At 51.0% G+C, this 24,013-nt stretch overlaps 1 protein-coding gene across 4 annotated transcripts in view; it reads left to right on the top strand.

Annotated features, from left to right (window-relative positions):
- Nucleotides 1–350: 350 nt before the first annotated feature.
- SLC6A1 (solute carrier family 6 member 1) overlaps nucleotides 351–24,013 on the top strand; it is a 46,789-nt gene continuing 23,126 nt past the window's right edge. For 2 of the 4 annotated variants that reach the window (XM_030801647.1, XM_030801650.1), the window contains exons 1-2: nucleotides 351–715; nucleotides 23,518–23,579. The gene's annotated coding sequence lies outside the window, so the exon portion shown is untranslated. Of the gene's footprint in view, nucleotides 716–17,075; nucleotides 22,025–23,517; nucleotides 23,580–24,013 lie in introns of those variants that run through there. The other 2 variants (XM_030801649.1, XM_030801648.1) reach the window with 1 other exon arrangement.

Below are 24,013 nucleotides of genomic sequence, written 5' to 3'. Positions count from 1 at the left end.
AAACAGAAAGGACAGGCCAACGGAAGCAGTGCTGCAAGGCTGGAAGGAGAAAAGCCAGGAGGGGAGTGCTCGCTGTGAAAGACAGGGAGACAGAGACCAAGGCGGACAGGCGGACAGGCTGGTGACCCAGGATGAAGCCGGGAAGAGCCATCAAAGGAAGGAGAAGGAAGGAGAGAGACTGGAGCGGGACGGCGGGGCAGGCGAGGGAAGGAGGGGGTGGGGAGAGGGAGGGAGGAAGAGAGAGGGGAGAAGGAGGGAGAAGAGAGCGCGAGAATGAGAGAGGAAAAAAGGGAGAGGGGAGGCGTAGAAGGGGAGAGGAGGAGAAGGGAAAAGGAGAGAGGCTGCTGGCGGTGAAGCTGCAAGAGGCAGCTGCGGAGGGAGCGCGCGGCGCGGGCCGGAGGAGCGCTGGGCGGGGGCGGGCGGTGCGGGCAGGGCCCTCCCCGAGCTGGGCGGGCTCCTGGCGCCGCGGGCCCCGCCCTCCCCCTCCATCCCTCCGGTCTCGCTCCCCCCTCCTCTCCCATCCCCGCGTCCCTCCGCCCGCCCTCGGAAGACCGAGACAGCGGAGAGGTTGCGGGTGAGCTGCGCTGAGCCCAGGAGCCGAGGAGTCGGGAGCGCAGCGCAGCCCGAGCCCGAGCGGCCCCGCGTCCCGAGCGCACCGGAGCGGCCGAGCCGCCCCGCGCAGCGCCCGTCCCGGGCAGCGCAGCCCCGGCTGCAGGTAGGAACGGGCGGCCGGCGTCGGGGCGCGGGGCGCAGAGCCTGGGATAACGGCGCAGGACCGGCCAGAGCCCCGAGCCGCCGCCGCGAGCCGGGCCGGGTGGGGGGCGGACACCTGGAGATTCAAGCCCCCGCGCCGCACCTTCCCTGGAGCCACATGAAGGAGCAGGGGCGCCGCTCGGACCCCGACGTGCGCCCAGGCCATCCGTCCCCAGGGACACGCGGGAGGCAGGAGGGCTGGAACAGAGGCGAGAATTGCATGCCCCTTCTCTCCCGCGGTGCCCCACTGGCCCCGCAAGTTGGCACTGGATTCTGCTGGAGCCGTCGAAGCTCCCTATTCATTCCCCTGGGGATGGAGGGGACGCGGAGTGAATGACACGAGCAGCGTTGGGGGGCCGTGCGCCACTTTCCCAATGCCGGGGTCAGCTGAGCCGAGTTAGAGCTATGCCCCTCATTTGTTCTCTGCGGGCTACGGCGGGGTCGGGTGCGACTTGAGGATGGGACATCTCTGGGACAGCCCAAGCTCTCAGAAACGTTGGCTTAAAAGCACACCGCGGCTTGGGCAGAGTGCACCGGAGCTAAGCCTAGTGCATCAGAGCTCGCGCCGCGCTCCCCCAGCCCCGACTTTCTCCAAGAGATGTGGGGTGCGGGCGGTCCCTTAGAGGGCTGGAGGACTGTGCCTCCTTGCTGCTTCCGGAACTGCGCTCCCCTTCTTGCTTTTGGTCTCTGCGTTTATTCCAGGGCGCGACACTGCTCACCACGGTAGCCTCGGGCAGTGCCCATTGGGTTCTGAGCACACGTCCCCACGGGTGGCACCCACAGATGTCCTGTTCTGGGCTTGGCTCGGTCTTCAGACCAGAAACTCAGACCGGGCAGTCCCCTGTTGAGGATCTGAGCTAATATCCTCCCAAAATAGACATGAACCTCAAGGAGAATTTTTTAAAAGCCAAATGATAACACCATCTTCCTTCCCGATGTGGGGCTGGAGCGCTCATTCCCTTTCCCAGGAAACTCAGCCTTATCCCCATGAAGAGCTGGGGGGGGGGCAGGGAGGGAGGGAATAAAATGGCTCCTGAGCTTTTGTGACACCCCAAAAATCAGAGACGGTATCAGACTGAGTGGCATTGGTGGTCTACCTTTGTTTTTCTGTGACACACAAGGTGGGTGTTTGGCAAGAGAGGAGGGATGTTGCGTGCTGGATAGTGCCTAGATTCTGTGTCTTTGGGAACTTTGGGGGAAGTGTCCTCCTGAGGGAGCCTAAAAAGGCTGTTACCTCAGTCCCCCAAATTCCAAAACAAAGGAGGTCAGTAAAAGCTACTCGCATTTTGCATGTTATCTCTTTATCTTTGGAGCGCATTGGGAAGGACTGACCCAGCTCCAGATCAGGGTCTGGTTGGAGCAGGCACAGACCCTCTCCAAGGCAGAGAAGGGGAAAAGGAACTTGCCCTTAGAAGTGGGAGTCCCTGGGGGAGTGGGATGGACCTTTTCCCAGAGCAGCCCTGGCAAAATGGCTGAGCCTCCCTCGAGCCTCAGAAATAAATCGTCAGGCAGGCAGCAAACAAAGAAAGAGCTCTGTCTCCAGCCAAGCGCTGGCTCAGTGGCCAGTCCTTGGAGGACAAACAGTGAGTCCCAGGCAGAGAGATGCAACCCGGCCTGTCTGGCAGAGCATCTGGAAAGTGGGGTTCCCCTAGGAACACACAGGAGAGAGGCAGCCACTCTGGAAGTAAAATCAGGGACCCTCTGTCCTGATGTGGGACACTTTATTTCAGGTCTGGAGGCTTGATGAGAAGTGGGTCTCCAGGAACTTAGATGGGGCTGGGAAGGATGTCTAGAGACCAAGGAGTAGGTAGCTTAGAGGGTAAAGATGAGGCAAAATCAAGTCCATCGAAGCCGAAAGATGCACAGTGGCCACGTCTCTCCTGCCTGCCATGGATTTTACATGCCTGGTGACCCCAGAGCAGCAAAGGCTATAAATGTTTTTTACATGTGGCCCAGCACACAGCAGGACCTCAATAAATCTCTTAGAATAAAGCCTGCATGGATGGAAGGTGATGCTATCACTGGCATGGTCCTACCTGCAACCTGTACCTGTCTCACTGAGCCAGGAAGGCTATAAAATATAGCCCCTTAGTCCATAGCCGGGAATGAACAAGCCCCAGATGAGGGTTTGCTTTCAGCTGGGGCATTGCCATTTCTGGCCAGGTGACCTTGGGTACGTTCTTGTTCCTGTTGGAAGGAAGGAATGGAGTACCCAAAGCTTCCGCTGTGCCAGGGGTTATTCCTACAAGAACCGTGTGGAGCAGGCACTATTCTAATCCCTACTTCAAAGGCGATGAAACTGGATGCCGAGAGGGAAAGTGACTTGCCCAAGGTCACATAGCCAGGAGGAGGAAAGGCAGGGATCTTAACCCTACTGTTCTAATTTCCAGGCCAACTTTGTCCTATCGTGGGTCTCTGGGTCTCGGTTTTTCCATCTGTAAAGTGAAGAGATAGGGTGGTAGTTCCCGTGGGCCTGCCATTGGAGCAGTGGCTGGTCCTCTACCTTGGTGGCATATGACATGCTGAGAGCACCAGGAAATAAATAAAGCACCAATATCAGGCCACTTCTTGCCATCACACAAAGACGCCGTTCCTTGGCTTGGCTATGAGCTCAGCAGCTGAGATAGAGTTCCACACTACTTGGAATTTGGAGATGTCTTTTCCACCCTCTTGCTTCTCTATGGGTCACAGGCAGAGTGTTAATGACTGTTGATTCAGCCTCGCCACCACCTTTAGCCACCTGCATCCTGAAGTCCATCTCCTTTGTCCTTGGGAGCCCATCCCTGTTGTATAGCCCAAAATGTGTCCACCTTCCCATTGACCACCACCCCACGTCCCAGCAGCCCCTCTCCTCAGCCACAGCCCCAATGCCAAACCCAGTTAGAGCCACTTCATCGCCTCTCTGCCCAAATGGAAACTAAAATGCGAGCGTCAGCAGGCCTGTCTATGCCTGTATTGGGACTACCCCTTCAATTCACCCATGCAACATCGCCTGAGCTTCTCTGTGCCTGGAGAATGGTGGGCAGGGTATAGTCCCGCTGGATGACAGCAACCTCAAGTTGACTTCAATTGCCAAGAGCATTGGGCACTGCCCCTGCCAGGTGAAAAGATCATCATGTGTCCACTGTCCTGTGGCTTGGCACGCCTCGATGCTGGCTTCTCAGACAGGCCCTGCTCGGGTGGCTCTTCTTGCCAACATTACCCCGTTCTCTGAAGGGCACTGGGAGATGGAGGGGAAGAGGGTGGTGCATGAAAAAGAAAAGGTTGGGAGGCCAGATGTGCACCCCAAAATAGGACTTCCCAGGAAATGGGTCTCAGTGAGCGTATTAACATCCGGCATCTTCATCTACTCCATGCTCACCTAAGACCTCTGGGGTCAGGGGAAGGGGCTATGGAGTCAGTGGGAAGTGGGCCAGTAGCAGAGAGGAGAGTTGCCTGGCATAGGCAGTAGGTGTGAATGCAAGCTGTGATATTTCAACACAGACCTGGAATTCAGTCATAAACAGAAAAGGAAGAAAACACTAAATATTGTTTCAATGCAATTGTATCAAAAACAGTAATAACTGTCAGTTACTGCGTGTTGGCAATATGCCAGGGACTGTGCAGTATGCCTTACTTACATAGTTGCAGTTAATTTTCACAAAACCCTCTGAGATACGTAGCATAATGATCCCTGTAAGGGTGAGGAAACTGAGGAGGAGAGGGGCTAAAGCACTTGCTGCAGGATCACTGGGCTAGTAAATAGCCTTAAAGCCCAAACTCAGTCACGGCATGCTTAAATCCCTGCCACTGAAAAGCCCCTGACACTGCTTACTTGGCAATGACCATGAGTACCCCCTGCTGCCTCCACCCCAGTTGAGGAGCTGCACAGTTTACAAAGCACTTCTTCATCCATTCCATCTGTGGAGCTTTGCCACAGCTCTGGGTGGCATGATAGCTTCTGTGTGATAACTGGGGAAGCTGACTTGCAGAGAGATGAATTTGTGCCCAAGGTCCCTCAGCTGCTAGGTTGCAGAACTGGGGTTCAAATTGAGATGTCCAGCCAGTTACAACATATTTGGGACTAGATTTTAAATTCATTTGCAGCTAGTGCTGATGTCGTGCACTCAGCCACCTTTCCCTAACTCTCGGGTATCTCCCAATTTTGTCTCCACCATCTTACTGCTCAGGAAGCTATTGAGAGTGCCCTGACAAAGCCATCAGCTGCGTTTACTGTGATCTGACATGACACAAAAGTGGCATCCGATTCTATGCACGCTGCCTGCAGCGAATGGCCTTCTATTTTTACATTTCTCACAAATTGGAAATTACAAGGAGGCCAGGTCTTGCAGAGAGATTGGCTGTGGTGCTCTGAAAGCAGGGGATATACAACTAGGTGGAACGGGCCACTTTAGGATGCCAGGGGCCCTGTTGGCTGTGAAAGGGGCCCCCTAGCTGCTGGGGCTGGATGGGATCCTGGCACACAGGCCAGGCTTGGGGATGCAGGAGTTAGTGACTGCCTTGGATGGTGACCCGCAGCTCTGCCCACCTGTCGGCTGCCTGGTGTCTGCAAGATCTGTGTCTCACGCCAGCTCCTGAGATAACTGAGCCCTGGCCAGAGGGACATTCAAGGTCAAAGATGCCCTGAAACATCGACAGCAGGTTGCTTTCATGGATGTGTTGTTTGATAAGGAGATTCTGTGCAGGGAGAGGGCAGCAGCCACAGGGAAGTGAGCAAAGACATTTGGTATCAGCATTGCGGTTTGCTGCAACTTAGCGCTGATCACGATACTCCCGGTCATCAGAACCGCACTTTATACTTCGCTAAAAATGCTCTTGCAGCTGCTCTTTCTTTTGATCATGTATGAAGTATTCCAGGGGAAGAAAATATGGTCCTTGAGATCCTGGAGAAGTATCCTCTCTCCAATAAGGAGTGATTTTTTTAAGCTAGTTTTCTCGTAAAGCCCAAAGCAGAATGACCTTGACCCAAATGAGGCTCCTTTGCACACATGTGCGTACACGCACACGTTAACACTTATGTAGAATTTCAGTTTTCAAAGTGTTTTCTCAGTCGAAGCTTGTGACAGCCCTGGGAGCTTCAAGTGAAGGTAATTTTATTGTTATTATTGGTACCATTATTATCCCCATCCAAAAGATGAAACTGAGGCTCAGTGAGCCCTTACTCCTCATCTCTGTCCCCTAGTTTCCCAGCTGATGGAAATCACCTTTTCTAGGCTGAAATCCAAGTTCACCAGGTAGCCCCTTGAGAAGGAGCCCAGATGAGGCCAGATCTGGTAGGAGGCAGAGCACAGAGCACTCAGAGATGGAGACTTACAAGAGAGCATGGGAAGGCACGGCTGTGAGGCTTGGGAGAAAAGGGCCGTGGCATCCTGTTGTAACCTTACCTGAGCTCTGGCCAGAGATTAACATCTCCTTGGTTATGCCCAGAGTTTGGGGTCCAGAGTGTGATCATTTGGCCAGGGAGTCCCAGCAGTAATGAGGCCTGGAGGGAGAGGAAGGGATGGTTGCTCTCACACACCTATGTGCACACAAGAATGCCTTCCTTGGTGAATTGGGGGAGAAATGAACACCAGGGGCCCCCATGAGATTTCACAGAAGGATCTAAAGGTCTTTGTAGCCAGGAAGGTCGTGGGGAGTATTTGTATGTGAGCCTCAGCTCAGACCCACTGGAGGAGCAGGCTATGTGCTTCTGAGCCATGCCCAGGCACGAAGGCAGGGATGGGGTGGGGATATGGGATGGAAACCACTTGACCCTGGCCATGACACACTCGCCTCTGCCTTTGGACTGTTGCTGTGCTGGAGATTGTGAAATATCACGAGTTCTAGGAGCTTCCCTCTGGGGTGCAGGGGGAGGCAAGAGACCTGAGGGTTTGACAGTTCCCTGGCTGGATGGTGGGGAGAGAACTTGTCCAGCTGGGCCCTGACAATGAGTTCAGAGGGCCTGCTGGGCACTGGACCCTGAGCCAAAGCTGATGCTGGACAATAGGTGCTACTCTCTCCTTCTGCCAGAGGGGACCCTGAGCGCAAGAGTGGTGGAGTCACTCGCCACAGGATGCACAGACCAAGTTTGGACCCAGGTCTTGGTGATGCCATCGTCACGCTGCTTCTGAAAAGCACCTGAGATAAGATAACTGTGGGGGAGCCAGGGACTTTTTCTCTGTATTCGCCATTTCTGGCTGTGCCATGCAAGGGCTGAGAAAAAGTGAAAACAATACAAAATGAAAGTGGCCAAAAGCAAAAGCCACTAGCTTCCTGGGCACTGTCTGAGCTGCCAGCCTGCAATCCAGGCTTCACTGCCACCTGAGCTGACTAAGCCCCTTTCCGCCCAAGTCAGATGTTTCCAGAGCTTAAGATCAAGGATCCACCTATGATTAAAAAATAATAATAAAAAGTAGGCCTGGGGAGAGGGAAGAAATCATCTTACTGAAGAGTATTTTTTAAAGATGGAATTTAAATGCATGCATGTATTACATACGCATTTTTAGCAGGTTGGTTCAGCATAATGACACAGAATGATCTGATATGTGCATCTCTCAGTCTTGGGCTCTGCCTGTGACCTAGGCCCTGAGCCAGTACTTCACAAGCATTGTCCCAGGATCCTCAATAAGAAAACTGAGGCTCAGGGAGCTCAAGAAGTTGCCCAAGGTCATACCACTGACACGGGGCAGAGCTGGGAATCAGATCCAAAGCTGCAGGGCTCCGAGGCCTGGGCTTGCAGACCTGAGAAAGAAGTGGGAGAGCCGCCTCCTGCTGGGCCTCAAGCCTGTGGGGGACCGTGGCTTTGCGTGCTCAGTTCATACAGCCCTTCCCCTCTTGGCTTTGCATGCTCAGTTCATACAGCCAAGAGGTTTGGACCAATTGGATAGGACGATCGGCTGCTCCCCGCGCCAGGCGCCAGTTCTTCAGGCAAGGGGAGGGAAGTTGCATGCCCCACTTCCTCCTCTCCTCCTCCATTTCCCCCATAATAGCCTCCCCGAGACTAATGACTGAGGAAGATAAGAGCCCTTTCTCCAAATGGCAGTGAATGCCACTAATGACACAGCAGATGCAGCACTGTTAATTATTCCACGGGTATTAAATGAAAACGCCAGCCCTGGAGGAGTTAAATAGCACCACTGATCTGGCAAAGTCAGCACTTAAAAGTGGTGCCATCAGCCCGGGCCAGGGCAGAGCAGCCCCCTCCCCAAACTTGGAGCTAGACAGGAGTCACAAAGTAAGGGTCCCCTCATTGGTTATAGACCCCTCTTCAGCTCAGGGTCTGAAGCAGCTCCTTGGAGACATGGATCAGTGGCTGCTTTGGGAGATTTTCTTAAAGGCCCCTGGGGGGCCTAGACAAGTTATCCTCAGGGGCAGATGTGGACAAACAATTGGACCGAATAAAACTCTGAGCACCTACTGTGTGCCAGGTCCTATTTTGGATTGTAGAAAGAAACTGGATGCTGTTACTGCCCTTTGAAGATCCACTTGCAGTGAAAACCGTAGATTCCTTAAGAGCAGGAATGCTGTGTTGTTTGGAGTCTCTGGTCCCATAGTCAAGAACACAGAGTGGGTACCTCTGTATTACTTTGATTATCTGCTGGTTCCTTGAGTGAGAGCCAGAGGCCACACAGATTGTGGCCAGAGCAAGATCGGTGGGCAGAGGGACTGGGCCAGGGTCAGGCTGTCTTCTCCAGGTACAAGCAACGTGACCTTCCTGGACGGCTTAGACCCAGATTCTGAAACGAGCCATGACGTGAATGAAGAGCTGAGTTTTCCACTTGCTGAGGCACCACAGGCAACTCCTTTGCCCTCTCTGAGCCTCAGTTTGCACATCTGCAAAATGGGGAGGATAAGGGCTATGATGGCTGCAGGCAAAACAACTGTCTCCTAACCAATCCTGGCCCTGAATCTGGAGGATCACAGACACCTCATAAATGTTTGAACAATGACATTCTGGAGGCAATTCAGCAGAGAGAGAGTGTGTAGTCATCAAAGGCAGCAACTGGTTCTTCCTCTGGGTCTCACTCAAATCTCACTCCAACCCCCAACTCATCTCCAGCAGCTCAGGTCACTTGTTCCCAGCTTCCTGGACCTGGAAAGCTATTTCTCAGGTCTTTCTAGGCTAGAGAACCTCACAAAACCCACCCATTTCAGACACACCTGTGTTACAGATGGGTAAACTGAGGCCTAGAGAGGAAGAGTCCTAGGTCTTACAGAGGCTAGGACCCAGAGCTTCTAACCCCTAACCCAGTGCTCTTTCCCTTCCACCAAGCCAGCCCAGCTCCTCTGTTAAGAAATTATTAAATAGAGTTGGTGGAAGGACTCTGGTTGCCGTGACAACGGAGCCTGTGTCCTCGGGAGATAATGGCGTTGCACAAGGCAGAGTGATGTGTGTTGAATGCTGATTCAGGAGCTGCTAGAGTGAGAGTGAGTACAAGAGGAGAGTGGAGGGGACCGTGTCTAGAACTCGAGCTTCCCCAAGAAGGAGGTGTGGGACTGGTAGGGGTGGGGCAGATTGCCTCCTCCACTTCCATTCTTTCTACAGCCTTGTCAGAATGGGATACTTCCCTGCACTTCGTGGAGGTGCAGAGTCAGGTGAGGAGAGGTGAAGTGACTTACCCCAGGTCACACAACCAGGAAAGAGCCAGAGCTGGGATTATACCTCCAACCAATACGGGGGCCTAGGCTACAGGGAGGGCCTGGAAGGAGGCTCATCTGGAGGGGCAGGGGATGGTTGATGGAGACCTCTCTAAAGTCTCAAGTGGTTATGGAGGTCCTGATGGTCCAGGAATGACAATTCCAGCCCAAGAGGAAGAGAAAACAGAATGTCAGGGTAGCTAAAAGCATCAGCTTTGGAGCCAAAGTCACATCTCTCCCTGAGACTTCCTAAACTGTGTAATCCTGGATGAGTCACTTTCTCTCTGAGCCTCAGTGTCCTCATCTGCAAAATGGGGATAATACCAGCACCTACCTCATAGGATTGTGGTGAGACTGCATATCATGAGGCAGATAAAGCATCAAGCCCCAATCCTGGCCATAGCTCAATCACCAGCAGTTGTTATTATGAACCAAAGGGGAAAGTATAGGAAAAGGGTCCACTCCCAACTATGTGTCGGCTTGTAATTTGTGGTGTTGGAAGAGTGAAACTGGCTGACACAGTACAAGCATGATATATAACAGGGCTCTTCATTCCAGGCTAGTAAATATCACTAGAACAAATGAACAGCTCCATCACCAAAAATATACATAAATATTTTGCATTTGAAGAGTGTGAATGGCGTACCTCACTGCAAATGTACTGTCCTTAAAAACCTCGATGCACACCTCACTGGGGGAATTTGTGTTTTCTCTATGCAGCTGTCTAAATGACCCCATGCTGCAAACACTTTTGGAAAATAAACACTCTCACCCACACACCTAGTTTCTCTTCTAGAAGCACAGCTGGTGCAGTGTACTTACCTCCCTAATCAGGGATTGGAGAACATGGGGTTAATACCCTGTGAAACCCCAAAGTGCATCATTTGCATGCTGGCAAAGATGCAGGCTGGCAGACAACCCCATTCCATTTTGGAAGCGGAAAGAGGGTGCTGGACTCAGGCATTTGGCTGTTTCAAAAGCGCTGGTGAGAGCTGCGATCCTGATGATTTAGATGCAAGCAACCATTTTGTTTGTTTCCGCAAACCTGTTTGAGCAAATCCACCCCCAGAGATAGCAACCTGTTTCTGGGTCCCCTGAGAGAGAGGGTCATTTGTTCCCTGCTGTTTCTGGGGCTGGATGCCAAGCTATGAATCAATGAGCTGAAGACCTTGGATCCTGATACCCCTATTCCATGCAGGCAGAAGAGGGGTCAGGGAGACTGATTCAGTGAACAAATAAAGACAGTTGACATTTAACCAGGATTTTAACGGGTGTGCCAAATTGCAGGATACATACACATGTCCACTTTGGGAATCGTGTTTAATAAACAATTTGTCCTAAGAATTTGATTTGATCAGCATCTCCCAGTGACTCCCACCATTCCTTTATATTGATTGCCTATAGGTTAAGATAACACTGGGCCGGATGCACTGGCTCACACCTGTAATCCTAGCATTTTGGGAGGCTGAGGCGGGCGGATCACGAGGTCAGGAGATCAAGACCATCCTGGCTAACACGGTGAAACCCCGTCTCTACTAAAAATACAAAAAAATTAGCCGGGCATGGTGGCGGGCGCCTGTAGTCCCAGCTACTTGGGAGGCTGAGGCAGGAGAATGGCGTGAACCTGGGAGGTGGAGCTTGCAGTGAGCCGAGATTGCGCCGCTGCACTCCAGCCTGGGTGACAGAGCAAGACTCTGCATCAAAAAAAAAAAAAAAAAAAAAAAAAAAGATAGCACTGGCCTGCCTTCCACCCAGGACTTTTTCCCATCACTAACTAAAAATATGAATGAAAGCCCTGATCAGGTGGCTTATTATAATATCTGCCAGGTATCAAGCATTTACTATGTACTAGATGCTGTACTAACTACTTATTTCCCCTTTTAATCCTCATACCAGCCCTAGAAGTAAGTGTTATCACTTCTGTGACTAACCTACAGTCACACAGCATTGAACCGGAGCTGAAACTAAAAACTAGGTGTCCTTGCCCCTAGGGAAGGACAAATTTTCTTTAAGTCCCACGAACAATGAGCATACTTATGAAGAGCTCCTGCTTGGGATATCATAGGGTGATCAGAAGTTTGTTTGTCAGGAGCCATGATAGGGGCAGGCAGAAGAGAGCATTGGTCATTGTCCGTGGGACTTAAAGAAAATTTTTTCAATAAAAATCTGATTTTTAGCCAGACATGGTGGCACATGCCTGTAGTCCCAGCTACGTGGGGGGCTGAGGTGGGAGGATTGCTTGAACCTGAGAGGCAGAGGTTACAATGAGCTGAGATCATGCCACTGCACTCCAGCCTAGGTGACAGAGTGAGACCCTGTCTCAGAAAAAAAAAAAGAACCTGATTTTACTAAATGGGTAGACTGTTCTTGCTACAAAGGAGTTTCCACTTTACAAAAACAAGGGGCTCTATACCATCAAATTCCTTTCCACAGCTAAGTGAGTGAGTCAAGAACAGATGCACTGGTGAACGTGAGCGTTCAAGTCTTTTAAAAATAAAATTAGCCTGTATATTGTGGGAAAATATTTTAGACCCTGGAATCTGACCCTTAATTGACTCTGAAAATACACGCCTCCCTCATTCTTGCAGCATATTCTAAAGCAGAGTCTCTCTGCAGTTTTTTAAATCCAACTGAGCTTTTATTAAGAAAACAATAGGATTTGTTGTTTCCCAAATATAAAACTATAACACCAAACATGCTTTTTCAAACTTCACCACTCTCAAGAGTTTGACATATCCCCTAGGGAAGGGGCAATATTAACCCTCATCCATCTTCCACTGCTTAGAGAAAGAGTTCTACTGAGTGACTAAGATTGCACCGTGTATACAAGAATTGCAAATTCAGGGGCCATCGAGGGCCAGACAGGTCACAGAAATGCGTAAAGAGGTCAGGGATAGGATGACAGTAATGGTGAGATTTGTAGTAAACTAGAAAACACATCACCACTTCCCTTCTCCAAAGCATGCAAGTTCAAGTTCTAAAATTCAAATCTGATACCACTCAACCAAACATATTTGTGGGACCCATTCGGCTCAAAACCACCACATTGAGATCCCTGGTGCTTCTTATTGTGACCTTGTGTGATCTTGATCCAGACAGTTTCTCTTTGGGGCTCAGTCTGATTGTCTCTAGAAGGGGCTGATAGAGCCTGCAGAGCTGTTGAGAGGGAGAAATGGAGTCCCAGGTGTGGACACTTGATAAAGAGCCGTGGTGCTGTCTGCAGCCACTGTCATGGATGTGCCGTCTGTGACGCTAAGCCAGCTCTCCGTTTGGGCTGTGCTCCTGCACGTGACTTACTTGGTTCATCGTTTAGTTCAGCCAGCCCTTGCAGTGTTATTTTTTCTTTTCCCCAAATCTGAGTTCTTAAAGGGCCTTTATCTTAATGCCCGTCGGAGCCTTCCAAGCACATCTTGAACAGGAATGAACAGCTATTTTAACCCCACGGGCTTCTTACAAGTGTGTTTTAAAAGGCAAAGAGCGATGTAAAAGAATGGCAAAAGGTCATCGTGCCGCTCTTATTTCCTGGTCTGAGTCAATCGTTTCTGGCCGGTTGAGCATAGGGCTTTTACAGAGGCATCCCCTGGAACTGAAGTCCTCCAGAAAGCCCCACACCCCTCAGAGGCAGGAGGAAGAAAGGAGCCTGGAACAGGTGGTGAGGGTGCAGAGGGTGGGCACCCGGACCTGTTCCACAGGGGCTCGCCCTCATGCCCAGCACAGGGTTGGGTGCTCAAGCTGGCAATGGGAGGCAGCTGCCCTGAGTGGAAGGTTGAGACTAATGGGCTGGACCCCAGCAAATACAGTCAGAACCAACTAAAGGAAGTCAGTGGAAGAGGCCCTGCAGCCTGGGTTCAAAACTCCTGGCTCCTCAGCCACTTTTGACCTTGGCCTCCGCCAACCTCAGGCTTCTCTTGGCTGAAAGGTAGGCTCCTTCCCTCCCTCCTTGGGTTCAGTGAGCTGACACAGTGGAGCCTTGCACAGCTTACAAGCAGTGAATGGCACATCTGTTTTCCCTTCTGTCCTCCCTTCCTTCTGCCCTTGTTTTTCCTTTCCCCTTTCTGATCCCTTCCTGTGCTCCTCCTTTCTTCCTCCTGTTTTCCTCCTCATCACTCTGCTCCTTTACCCCAGCCTCCTCCTTGTCTGTTTCTCTCCTCCTTTCCTTCCATACCCTTTTCTCTCCTTTCCCCTTCCTTCCCACCGTCCTCTCTCTCCATCCCTCTCCACTCTTTCAGATCCACCCAGGGGGATGCCTCTGAGTTCCTGTGTCTGATCCCAGGGTTCAATGTTCCTCATCCTGCAGCAGACGTTTCTGCGGGCACCCACCAGCCCCAGCATGCGCTCCAGGGCCAGCCCAGGGGTTGACATCCAGGGCTTTCCTTACAGGAAGCAATCAAGAGGGTTTCCAGCATTAAACCACTCAGGAAGCAAGGCCAGTTTCTGCCCAAGAGCATGCCTCACTGGCCCCACAAGAAGAAACAGGCCTAAGGCTCAGTGGTGTGCCGGAGCCTGCTCACAGATGGCACATACCCAATCCTATGACCTCGTATTAGTACCTTGCATGGGCCACGGTGGGAGTGTTTACACCACAGAAATCAGCAGATGCTGCAAATTGAGTCTTCTGTTTTGTTTCCTGAGAGCCTATTGTTAAAGTTTACCAGCACACCATTGCTCTGTAGACCTGCCACCTTCTCCGAAGCAAGTGTTTCTGTGCTGAGGCCTTGTAAGAACAATGTCCTCTGCCATAGAGGGCAGAACCCAGAAGAGCGCATGCATATCTAGCACTGTTCAAGCTGCCTGCTGTCGGGGAAGCAGAGCAGGTAGAAGACCTGGGCCCCGTTCTTGCATAGGTGACAGTGCAGCTGGGAAGCTAAGACAGAAGAATCCGTAATTAGGAGAGAAGCCATGTTGTATAGGGCGACCAGGCTTTCTTCCTCGTCCCCACCATGGTCCTGGCTCAGGCACTGTCCCTCATCCTTGCACCAGCCCTGCTACAGCAACCTCCACCCATGCTCCCTCTCCTCTCCTCCTCCCCACACAGCTGCTGGGCAGTCTTGCCAAGTCACCATCACATCAAATCTCCCCATCTTCCGTGGTTCAGGTGGCAGCCCTGGTGACCACCCCATGCCCACAGTAGAGAGGGATAGTTAAGAACATGGGCTTTGGAATCAAACTGCAGTGTCTGGGAGCTGGGAAGTTGTTTTACTGTCTGAACTTCGGCTTCCTCATCTGTACAGTGTGCAGTACAGAAATGCCGTAAATATATTAAGCACTTCCTCAGCCTTCGGTGTGATTATCATTCTCATTACAGGGTAAGATGTGCCCTCTTTTCCTGCATCAGAGCTCTTTACTACTACTGGCGGCTTCCTGTTCACGTTTCCCTAAATCACCCCAGATTCTGGCCCCCAACAAGCCTCCTCACTGTCTCCAAATATGGTCTGTATTTTGGCTTTGTTCTCTCTGCCTGGAATGGACCAGGAGCAGTTAGGGTTGCAGTTAAGAGCAAGGAGTCTGGTCCTGCTCCTCTAGCTGTGATTATTTTAAAAATATCCCCACTTCTGCTCCCTTTTCCACCAACCGCAATGCTACCCCTCCCAGTTGCCTGCCTGAACCCAGACCCCGGGGCAGGGTGCCACCTCTCCTTCTCTGCGTGCTGTGGAAGAACTTACCCCGTGGATGTGGATTGTCCATGGCCCATCTCCCAGCTGTCCCGAGAGCTCAGTGGCAGCAGGACTCAGACTCCAACTTGCATCTTTGTCCCTCAGCACCCCGCATGAGGCCCGGCTCCCCGGAAGTGCACAGTCGATGCAGATTAGATTGAAAATTGCCTTGACAAAATGAAGTTCTCAGTCGGGCACTACAGATAATTAGGGGCCAGAACAGATGTTAGTAAACCACTGATCGTGTGAGCGAGACAAGCAGGATTGGATCAGAGTGAGGTGGAGCTGGAAATTGGAGTCTGAGTCTCCTGCTTGCACACAGAAGAAAGCCGAGGCACAGAGAGGGGAAGGGACCGGCATAAGAGTCACACAGCTAGTAAGTGTAGAGTGAGATTTCAGACCTGTGTCTACTGGACTTCAGGGTGTCAAGCTAACTGCCCTTCCTCCTCAGGTCAGCTCCTCGCGGCAGCTACAAGGCACAAGCCACGTCTGCAGTTGGAGGAGGGCTGGGGTTTCCAAGAGGGGAGTGCTGCCCCTAGAGGCTGGCTGCCTCCTGGGGACTCTGATTAGAGCCCCCAGCCCCACAGCGCAGCCAGAATCCCACGTGACCTCCCAGGGGCTCCCTGTATACCTGTAGGATTTGTCCAGCACAACCATAGGAGCCATTTTGGAGCCAGAACTCAGAGGCTTTCATGCTAGCAGCCTCTCTTGGGTTTCTTAAAAAAAACAGCAGACCTTGTCCTTGTGGAGGTTTGTCCTGGAGGGAGGTGGCTGCTGGGGACGGGCCATACTTATACACCACAAATGGAGGGCTTGGGGTGTTCCACGGGTACCCCATTAGAGACAGCAGAGTGGTTAAGAGTGTGGACACAGGAGCCCAGCTGCCTGGGTCAAGGCTTGGCGCCCCTAGCTCCTAACTGGGAGACCTTTGGCACGTCACTTTAACCTCTCTGTGCCTCAGTTTACCCATCAATAAAATGGGGGCTAAAAGCAATTTAACAGACGAAAAGCATTTAGAGTGGCCCCGGCACATTAGTAAGTGTGTCCAGCTCACTTCCTCCCTGTACTGAGCTCTTCTTTTTCTTTCACCCGTTGCTAATGAAAAGTTGGGGAATTTTTCTTTTCTGTAGGCGGCTGCAGAAGAAGGAGAACCATCCTCCTAGAATCTGTTTCATCGTTGGATGGGTCTGTCATATTCCAGAAGTTGCAAAGTTGAATTTGTTCTCCCCTGGGTTGTCGGGGTGGGGGTGCCCTCTGGCCTTCTTCCACATTGTGGTTTCAGAGGTGTCCTAGAAAACCTGACTTCTAGGCTCTCAGAGGCTGAGAGCAGAGGGGAAGGGCTAGAGCTTCCATTTATTCATCTGTCCTAGGACAGTGAGGCTAGGCAAACTCATCTCCACGCAGTCACATTTCTCTCCCTCTGGCATCCAGCAGTCATGCTTGGGCAGGTCAGGTCATGAGGCCTGATAGGTCTAATGGCTTCAGGGAATTTCACACAGGCCAGTGCCTGGGAGGCACTTCCTGGACAAGCAAATAGCACCAGACTATACTTCAGAGGGCCTGGGTCAAGTCCTGTGTGACCTTGGGCAGGTCATTTGACCTCTCTGGGCCTTAGTGCCATCATCTGCAAAATGGAACCGGTGATCATTTTAGCGTCAATGTATTTAGCACTTGCTGAACTGGGCACGGTGCTAGAAAATTCAAATCCAGTCATCACGAGTAGGAAGTGCTTACTATTGACCTCTTTTATTGACGAAGAAACAAGAATTTTTTTTTTTTTTTGAGACGGAGTCTCGCTTTGTCGCCCAGGCTGGAGTGCAGTGGCACGATCTCAGCTCACCGCAAGCTCTGCCTCCCGGATTCACGCTATTCTCCTGCCTCAGCCTCCTGAGTAGCTGAGACTACAGACACCCACCACCACGCCCGGCTAATTTTTTGTGTTTTTTAGTAGAGACAGGGTTTCACCATGTTAGCCAGGATGTTCTCGATCTCCTGACCTTGTGATCTGCCCACCTCAGCCTCCCAAAGTGCTGGGATTACAGGTGTGAGCCACCGTGCCCAGCCAAAACAAAAACTTTGAGGAAATAAGTAGCTTACTTTAAAGTCACAGTGGGATGTTGTGAAGAGTAGGCATGCAATAAATACTACTGACAAAGACACCTGCTTCTGCAAATTCCCTCTCAGATATGTTGAGGCAGCTGAGGGATTTATACCAAGGCATGAAACTGCTTTCCTTCATCTCTTAAGTAAAAGTATACGGCTGGCTGGGAGTTGGGAGTCCATAAGGTTCAGGCCACTTTCATGCTGTGTGACCTTGGGCCAGCCACCAGTCCTTGCTGGGTTTTTTTCTTCATCTATAGAATGCCATGGTAGACCAGGTGCACCGGTTTGACATGGAGCAAGTCTGGACCAGGAAGGAAGCCAGTTGGGTCTTGGCCCTAAGCACCACTGTGCATGGGGCTGAGGATCCAAGAATGGAGGCCTCCCATTTAGACCCCAAGCTGTCCCAACCGGCTCATTTCTCCTGTAGCCTGCATCCCACCACAGGCCTGGCTGGCCTCTGAGGTCTTGTTAAAATGCTGGGCCTCGGAGACCCTCTCTGGCAGCTCCCTTTCCATTAGGGCACCTTCTCCAGGGAGCTTTCCCTGACCTCCAGGACAGCGCGTGGCAAGTGCTGCCCACAGCACCGGCTGTCCCACACAATTCCAACCTTCCTCTAACCTTCTGTATCTGATCATCCACTATTAATTGGTCTTCACATTTGTATAACATTTTTCAATTACAAAGCACTTTTGCGGCCATTCATCTCTTTGAGTGGCAGCCTAAGCTGCTATTTATTGACACTTCCTGTGTGCCAGGCCCTTGGCTGGCCTCTTTCCATGCATTATCATGCAATTCTCAGAGCAATTCTGTGAAATCCACATTTACAGATGAGAAAATTGGGACTCAAGCAAGCCAGATATGTAGCCCTATTACACAGAGATTTGAACGAAGGCCCATGAAATAATCTGGGTCATCCCTAACAACAGCTTCTGAAGCTTTCATATGTGCCTAAATCACGGGACCTGGTTAAAAATCAGCTTCTCATTCCACTGGTCTTGAGTGGGGCCCAAGATTCTGCATTTCTGACAGGCCCCCAGGTGATGCCGATGCTGTCTCTTGAAGAACCGCACTTTGAGAAGCAAGGCCCTGAATCACTGGGCAATTTGAGACCCCAGGCTGGCAAGGCTGTTTCCTTATCTGTCAGATGGGTGAAGTAGCCCTGGCTTACATAGATGGAATGACTCCCGGATGATATAGTGCCGCGAAATGCCTGGCACACAATAGGCGCTCAATAAATGCTAGCTCTTCTCCTTCGATAGGAGCTGGCATGAGTCTGGGTACACAACAGATGCTCAATAAAGCCTTGTCCAATGGATTGAGCCTAGCACTTTTCCCGAAGGCAGAGAATGAACTGTATTATGTTTCCCCTTGGAATGAAGCCAAACTCAATATTAATTTCTTTCTTGAACCACGGAGTTTCAAAAAGAAATAAAGGCAAACTAGAGTGATTGCAGTCTGAAGCGAGCCTCTGTAATTTCTGTAATTACAGAACGAGAGCAAAGCAAAGCAGGCGTGAGCACAGCCTCATGGAGGGAGTGGGGTGGGGGTGGGGGGAGGGGAAGAGCAGGCCCTACTCCCAGACCCACTGCTCCCCCTCCTCGCTTCCCTGGCTTTTCAGGGCTCCCCACTCACTCCATGGCAGGGCCATGGCCTGGGACAATGGCAGCCCTGAGACTCCAGCCCTGGCCTCTGGGTCTCTGCCTAGGTCCCCACCCCACGCAGCCGCCTGTCCCTCTGATGCAGTGGGACAGAGGGAGATTGTCCAAGGCGGCTTCCACACACTTCCCTCCCCCTTGCCTGCCATCTGGTCCAGGCCTGGGCTGCTCACAGCCAATCATCCAGCAAGGCCCATGGCCCACGGGCCCCACCTCCAGAATAGATCCTGGGTGTCGGTGACACTTCCCCCCACTTCTGTCCATCCAGCCACCCCCATGTAAGCCGCCATCATCTCTCTGGACTGGCAGCCTCTGATCATGTCTCCCTGCTTCCCCCTTGCCCCTATGCAGCCTTTTCTGGGCAGCCAGAGGGAGACGCTTAAACTAACCATAAGTCAGATCTCCCCCACCACTTCAACCCCCACTTCCTCCCATCCCACTTAGAATGAAACCTGAATCCTTGCTGTGACCTCTGAGACCTGTGTGACCTGGCCCCTGCCCACCACCTCTGCCTGAATCCATTTCCTCTCACACTGGACTCCGAACACCTTGGCCACCTTGGTGTCTTTCAAAAGTGCCAGGCTCATTCCTGCCTCAGGGCCTTTGCACTTGCTGCTCCCTCTGTTTGAAATACTGTATCCCAGAGAGTCCCATTTCTGGCTCCTAATTCAGACTGAAATTTTTTTTTTTTTTTTTTTTTGCTCAGGCCAAATAAAACAAGCCCAAGGGCCAGTTTTGACCCATTTTGCCACTTCTGATGTAAGGCTTCCAAACTGTACATGTTTTCTTTCCCTTACAAAGCATCTTGTCATTCAGAGATTGGCAGAGGAATTCTTTGTGCTTGGTTTGGCCCCATTTTTATCAATGGCTTTAACACTTGGTCACAGAGCATACACTGAGGAAGGATGGGATATCCTGGGAACGTTTTACCATCTTCCTGCCTGGAGTGTCTTTCACTAACTCCGTCCTTCCCAGAGGCCCCATGAGCGAGTCATCTTCTGGTTTACGAATCTGATCCCATTATCAGCCCTGCCCCATCCCTGCAGCTAGTCCCCAAGTTCCTTAGCCCAGTGTCCAAGACCCTTCATATACTGACCTTCCTAGCTTCACACTGTATACTTTAGTACATGTGTTTCCCTCCACTTGGAACACCTTTTCTCTCTTTTTAAACCTGATGAACACCTATTCAACCTTCAAAGCCTTGCTCAAATGACCCCTCACCTAGGATACTTTCTCTGGCTGTATTAATGCATTTCTTCTAGGCCTACCGTGTCTTATTCTTACACCTCTTGCAGCACTTATCACAGGGTATTATAATCAGCTATAGGCAGAACTATTTCTCCTTCTAGGCCATGACCTTGACAAGGGCAAGGGTCTTGTCTTATTAAATTCTCACACCCTGAGTGTCCACCCCAGCTCCATGCACATAAGAGGCCTCAGTAAGTATTTACAGAAATGAATCTTTCTGCTGGAACCTGTTAGTTCACTGATTCGGATTCTGGTGACCAGGGTGTAGTTCAGAATACAAAAGGCTTGAAGAGATGGCTCCATTGTCGTTTCAGCACATAGCATGTGCTCAGTAAATACTTGCAGAATGAATGTGTTAGTGAGTGAGTACAGAGGACCTGACCTGTCATCACTGGTGGTCTCACATTAATAGTGCCCTTTGAACGTGGCTTTGGTGGAATTAAGTTAATCATGGTATAGTATGCACCTGAAGGAATGTGGAGCCGGATTCTAGGTCTGCAGAATGTTGTCACCTGATGAAGAAGAACTGGAAGACGCTGGAAGAAGGCTTTGGAAAAATGCCCAGATCATGAGAAGGTGAGAGGTGTTTCTTCTGCCTGCTCCACCAGCAGGTAAAGGAGGCTGATCACAGGCTGGCACTCAGGGCGAGGTGGAAGAAACGCGTGGTCTTGCCACTACAGACCCACAGAGCTGTCCTCCAACATGATCCAAGAGAGCCACAAAACACAGGGGTGTGTCTTGGGAAAGGAAAAGTAACAACTTGCAAAAAGGTTGGTTCTCCTTCAGAGAAATGTTCTAGAAAGACAGCCAAGTTACCCTGCCGTGAACTCACACACACCTGTGCTTTCTGCATGTTATTTTTCATAGGAGAGGGAAGTGCCAGGAATTAAAATTGCCGAAGCACTATTCCCCAGGTGTGTGGGTGAGGCACGCTTCCTGGGACCACTCCGTTTAAGCATTGGGTCCCAGGCATGTTCACTAGGAGGAGGCTCTTTATCAATTTCCTCCCATGGACCAGATGATTGAGATTTTTTTTTCTACCAGACTTTATTATAGAATAATTACTTTTGTATTAACTAAACAAACAAATGTACCACTCCCAGCTTCTGACTGGCCCAAGGTGCTGAGCTAGACCTCTTTGCTTTGGTACAAAGAGAGCCCAAAGCCAAGAGACTTGACATTTCTGTTAGCTGGTATTCCCCAGGGGGACTAAAAGGATGATTTCCATTGGAGTTTTTAAAATGCTGAAGACACTGAAAGGCCTGAATAGTAAGCCCTTAATAAACGTTATTCGGTATTATTATTGTTGTTGTTGTAGCCTTCTGGGAAGTTGTGAATGCCAGATTAAGAACAATGGACCCATACCCAGATGGTGGCGATTGCAGTGATAACAATGGCTGAGATTTCCTAAGCCCTAACTATGTGCCAGGCATAGTTGTACATGCTTTACACACAGGATCTCATTTAATCATCACCATAACACTCGGAAGGAGGTATTATTATCTTCCCATTTTATAGATGAGGGTCAGAGAGGTGAAGTAACTCACCCAGCATTAGTAGGTGTTGGAGGAAGCCAAGGTCTGTCTGACTCAGCACCAGGGTGGCTTTGCTGCTGTGTAAGTCAAAGAGCCTTCTCAGTTCTAAATCCTCAAAGAAGTATGAGTTATATCAATTCATGGCTTTACTTTGTTTATCTTCATATGTGCCACATCTTCTAAAAAGAAAACTCCAAATATAGTCATGTGGCTCCTCCTAGGGAATTATAGGCATTTGGCTGAATCTGAATACATATCCCCGTATTCCAGAAATTGGAAATCACATGTATGTCTTCTTTATGGTGAGGTCTTCAGAGCAGCCACCATCTCTGATCGTTCAGGGCTTGGCATGAGGAGGTGCTCAATATAGTCATGGAGAAGAACTCATGGACTGAACTTCCTGGTGAACCAGAGGAATGGTGCAGAGATTTAAGATTGCAACAGGAACCCCCAAGCCAATGTAAGCAAAACATCTATTTCATGACTATGGGAATGTTTTGTAAAATCCAAGCACCAGCCTGAAGAAAGCCTGGAACTGCAAACTAGGAGCTTTGAGACACTCTATCTTTTGATGTCTAGTTTTCTCCTTCCTCAGCAGACCAAATCTCACTCTGAGTACAAGATGGGCAGAGGATGGCTGCCCCAGAGTCCCCAAGTCACTGGCAAAACTGCCCTTCTTCCTAGGTCCCATGCCAAATTTCCAGGGAAGGAATTTGATTGGCTAGCCTGGGTCAGGTGGTCAGTCCTGATCCAAGGTGATTGGATCATTTTGAACAAATATGGCAGCTGGAGCCCACAAGGGTAGATCACGGGACAGTTAAGGGCATCATTGTTACCAGAGTTAATGGCCGAGGCTGCTCTCTCCTGCGTATCCCAATACTCCCTGGTAGACCACAGAATCGGCCGCCTCCTACTATCCTGCCATTCTCCAGAAGGGGAGGCAGGCACCCTACTGAGTCCAGAGCTCTCTCTAACATTGCCATGCCCAGGCCAGGATCTAGATGGGCATCCAAGACCAGCCTGTGTGCCGTGAAGGAGTTCAAAGTGAGCAGGCCATCCCTGAGAACAAGGAGGAGGGGTGTTAGGAAAGTTTGGATTATCTGAAGATGGCCTGGTTCTCCGTGAACTCTGGGAGGAGATGATGGCGTTTGGTAATGGGGACTGCATGTGAGGGGCTGGAGGGCGAGTGCACAGCAGACTGGGCCCCCGCCGGGCAAAGCTGCGGGGAGGAGGCCGCGTGGGGAGGGCCAGGGCCACGCCGCACCTTGCTTTGGCTCAGCTCCCACCTCTGAGGGTCTGCAGACTGGTGCTTCACATGTTCTGGTTTGTTCTGAGGGTTCCATAAGTTTATTTTGTGTTATATTATTAATTTAAATCAGTTTTGTAGAACATTATAGAAATTAAAAAAGCACAAAGAAGAAAACAAATGTCACTCAAAAACTAAGCATTGTAACCATCTTTGGGTATATCCTTTCTTAAAATAGATGTTGGGGGGAGGGGGCAAAATGGGATAATTCGAAATAAACTGCCTGGAAACCTGCCTTTCTCACCCCAAAACAAGGTGCTCTTTCTCGTGTTCTTGCGTGGTCTTTTTGTAACATTTCCACAAGTTTGGATGGAGGACAGAGAAAAGTCTCAGCAGCCCCTCTGTTGGTTTCTCTTTTCCTCTGATAAAATTATGGAATGTCTTCTCCACGCTGCCCTCATCCCACCCCCACAGCTGTCCCGAGGGCAGCGGGCCCCACTCCTGCATGTTCCCAGCACCCCCAAGGGCCAGTGCCATGCTGCATGGACGCGCTGCGGCCACCCTGGCTGGGGACGCTCTGCGGGACACGCGCACAGCCCGGACGCCCTGGCAGGCTTCCTGCACCCCTGCTGCCCTCTGTAGGAGCTGCCTGCCTGCCCCACCACTGCTTCACCATCCCTCCTCTCCTCCCCTTCTCTGCTTTGCAGGATCTCACCCAGGGTGGCAGAAGGAGCCCTTCTGGAGCTGACCCACCCCCGACGACCATCAGGTAACGTCAACAGCTCTGGTAACAACATCCATGAGTGGAGTTCTGTCTCTTAACCAGGTTGGCGAAAAGCACTCTTGCAGCGATTACAGCTGAGTTTTGATGCAACTCTGCAAGCCAGAGGGGATTGCCCCCATTTTATATATGGGGAAACTAAGCACAAACAAGAGCAGTACTTAGTAGTAGTATTGAGTAGTAGTACTGAGCAGTAGTACTCAGCTGGTAGAAGGCAGACTGGAGATTTGAACTCAGGACTAGTCTTAGCCCAATTTCCTCCACTGTATTGTACCCCACACTGCCCCTGGAACTAAAAAGGTAAGAAGGCTGCAGAGTGTCAGTAGAACATCTTGGGGTGACTGAAGGCTGAAAGAGGTCATCTAAACCAGTGGCCCTTAGCTGAGGGCCAGGGCTGGGCTGCCAGTATAAGAATCTCCTTT

This window comes from Nomascus leucogenys, chromosome 21 (assembly GCF_006542625.1).
Source record: "Nomascus leucogenys isolate Asia chromosome 21, Asia_NLE_v1, whole genome shotgun sequence".
Taxonomy (NCBI): domain Eukaryota; kingdom Metazoa; phylum Chordata; class Mammalia; order Primates; family Hylobatidae; genus Nomascus; species Nomascus leucogenys.
Note: the sequence above shows the minus strand (reverse complement) of the source record. Positions and strands in the feature narration are given on the sequence as shown.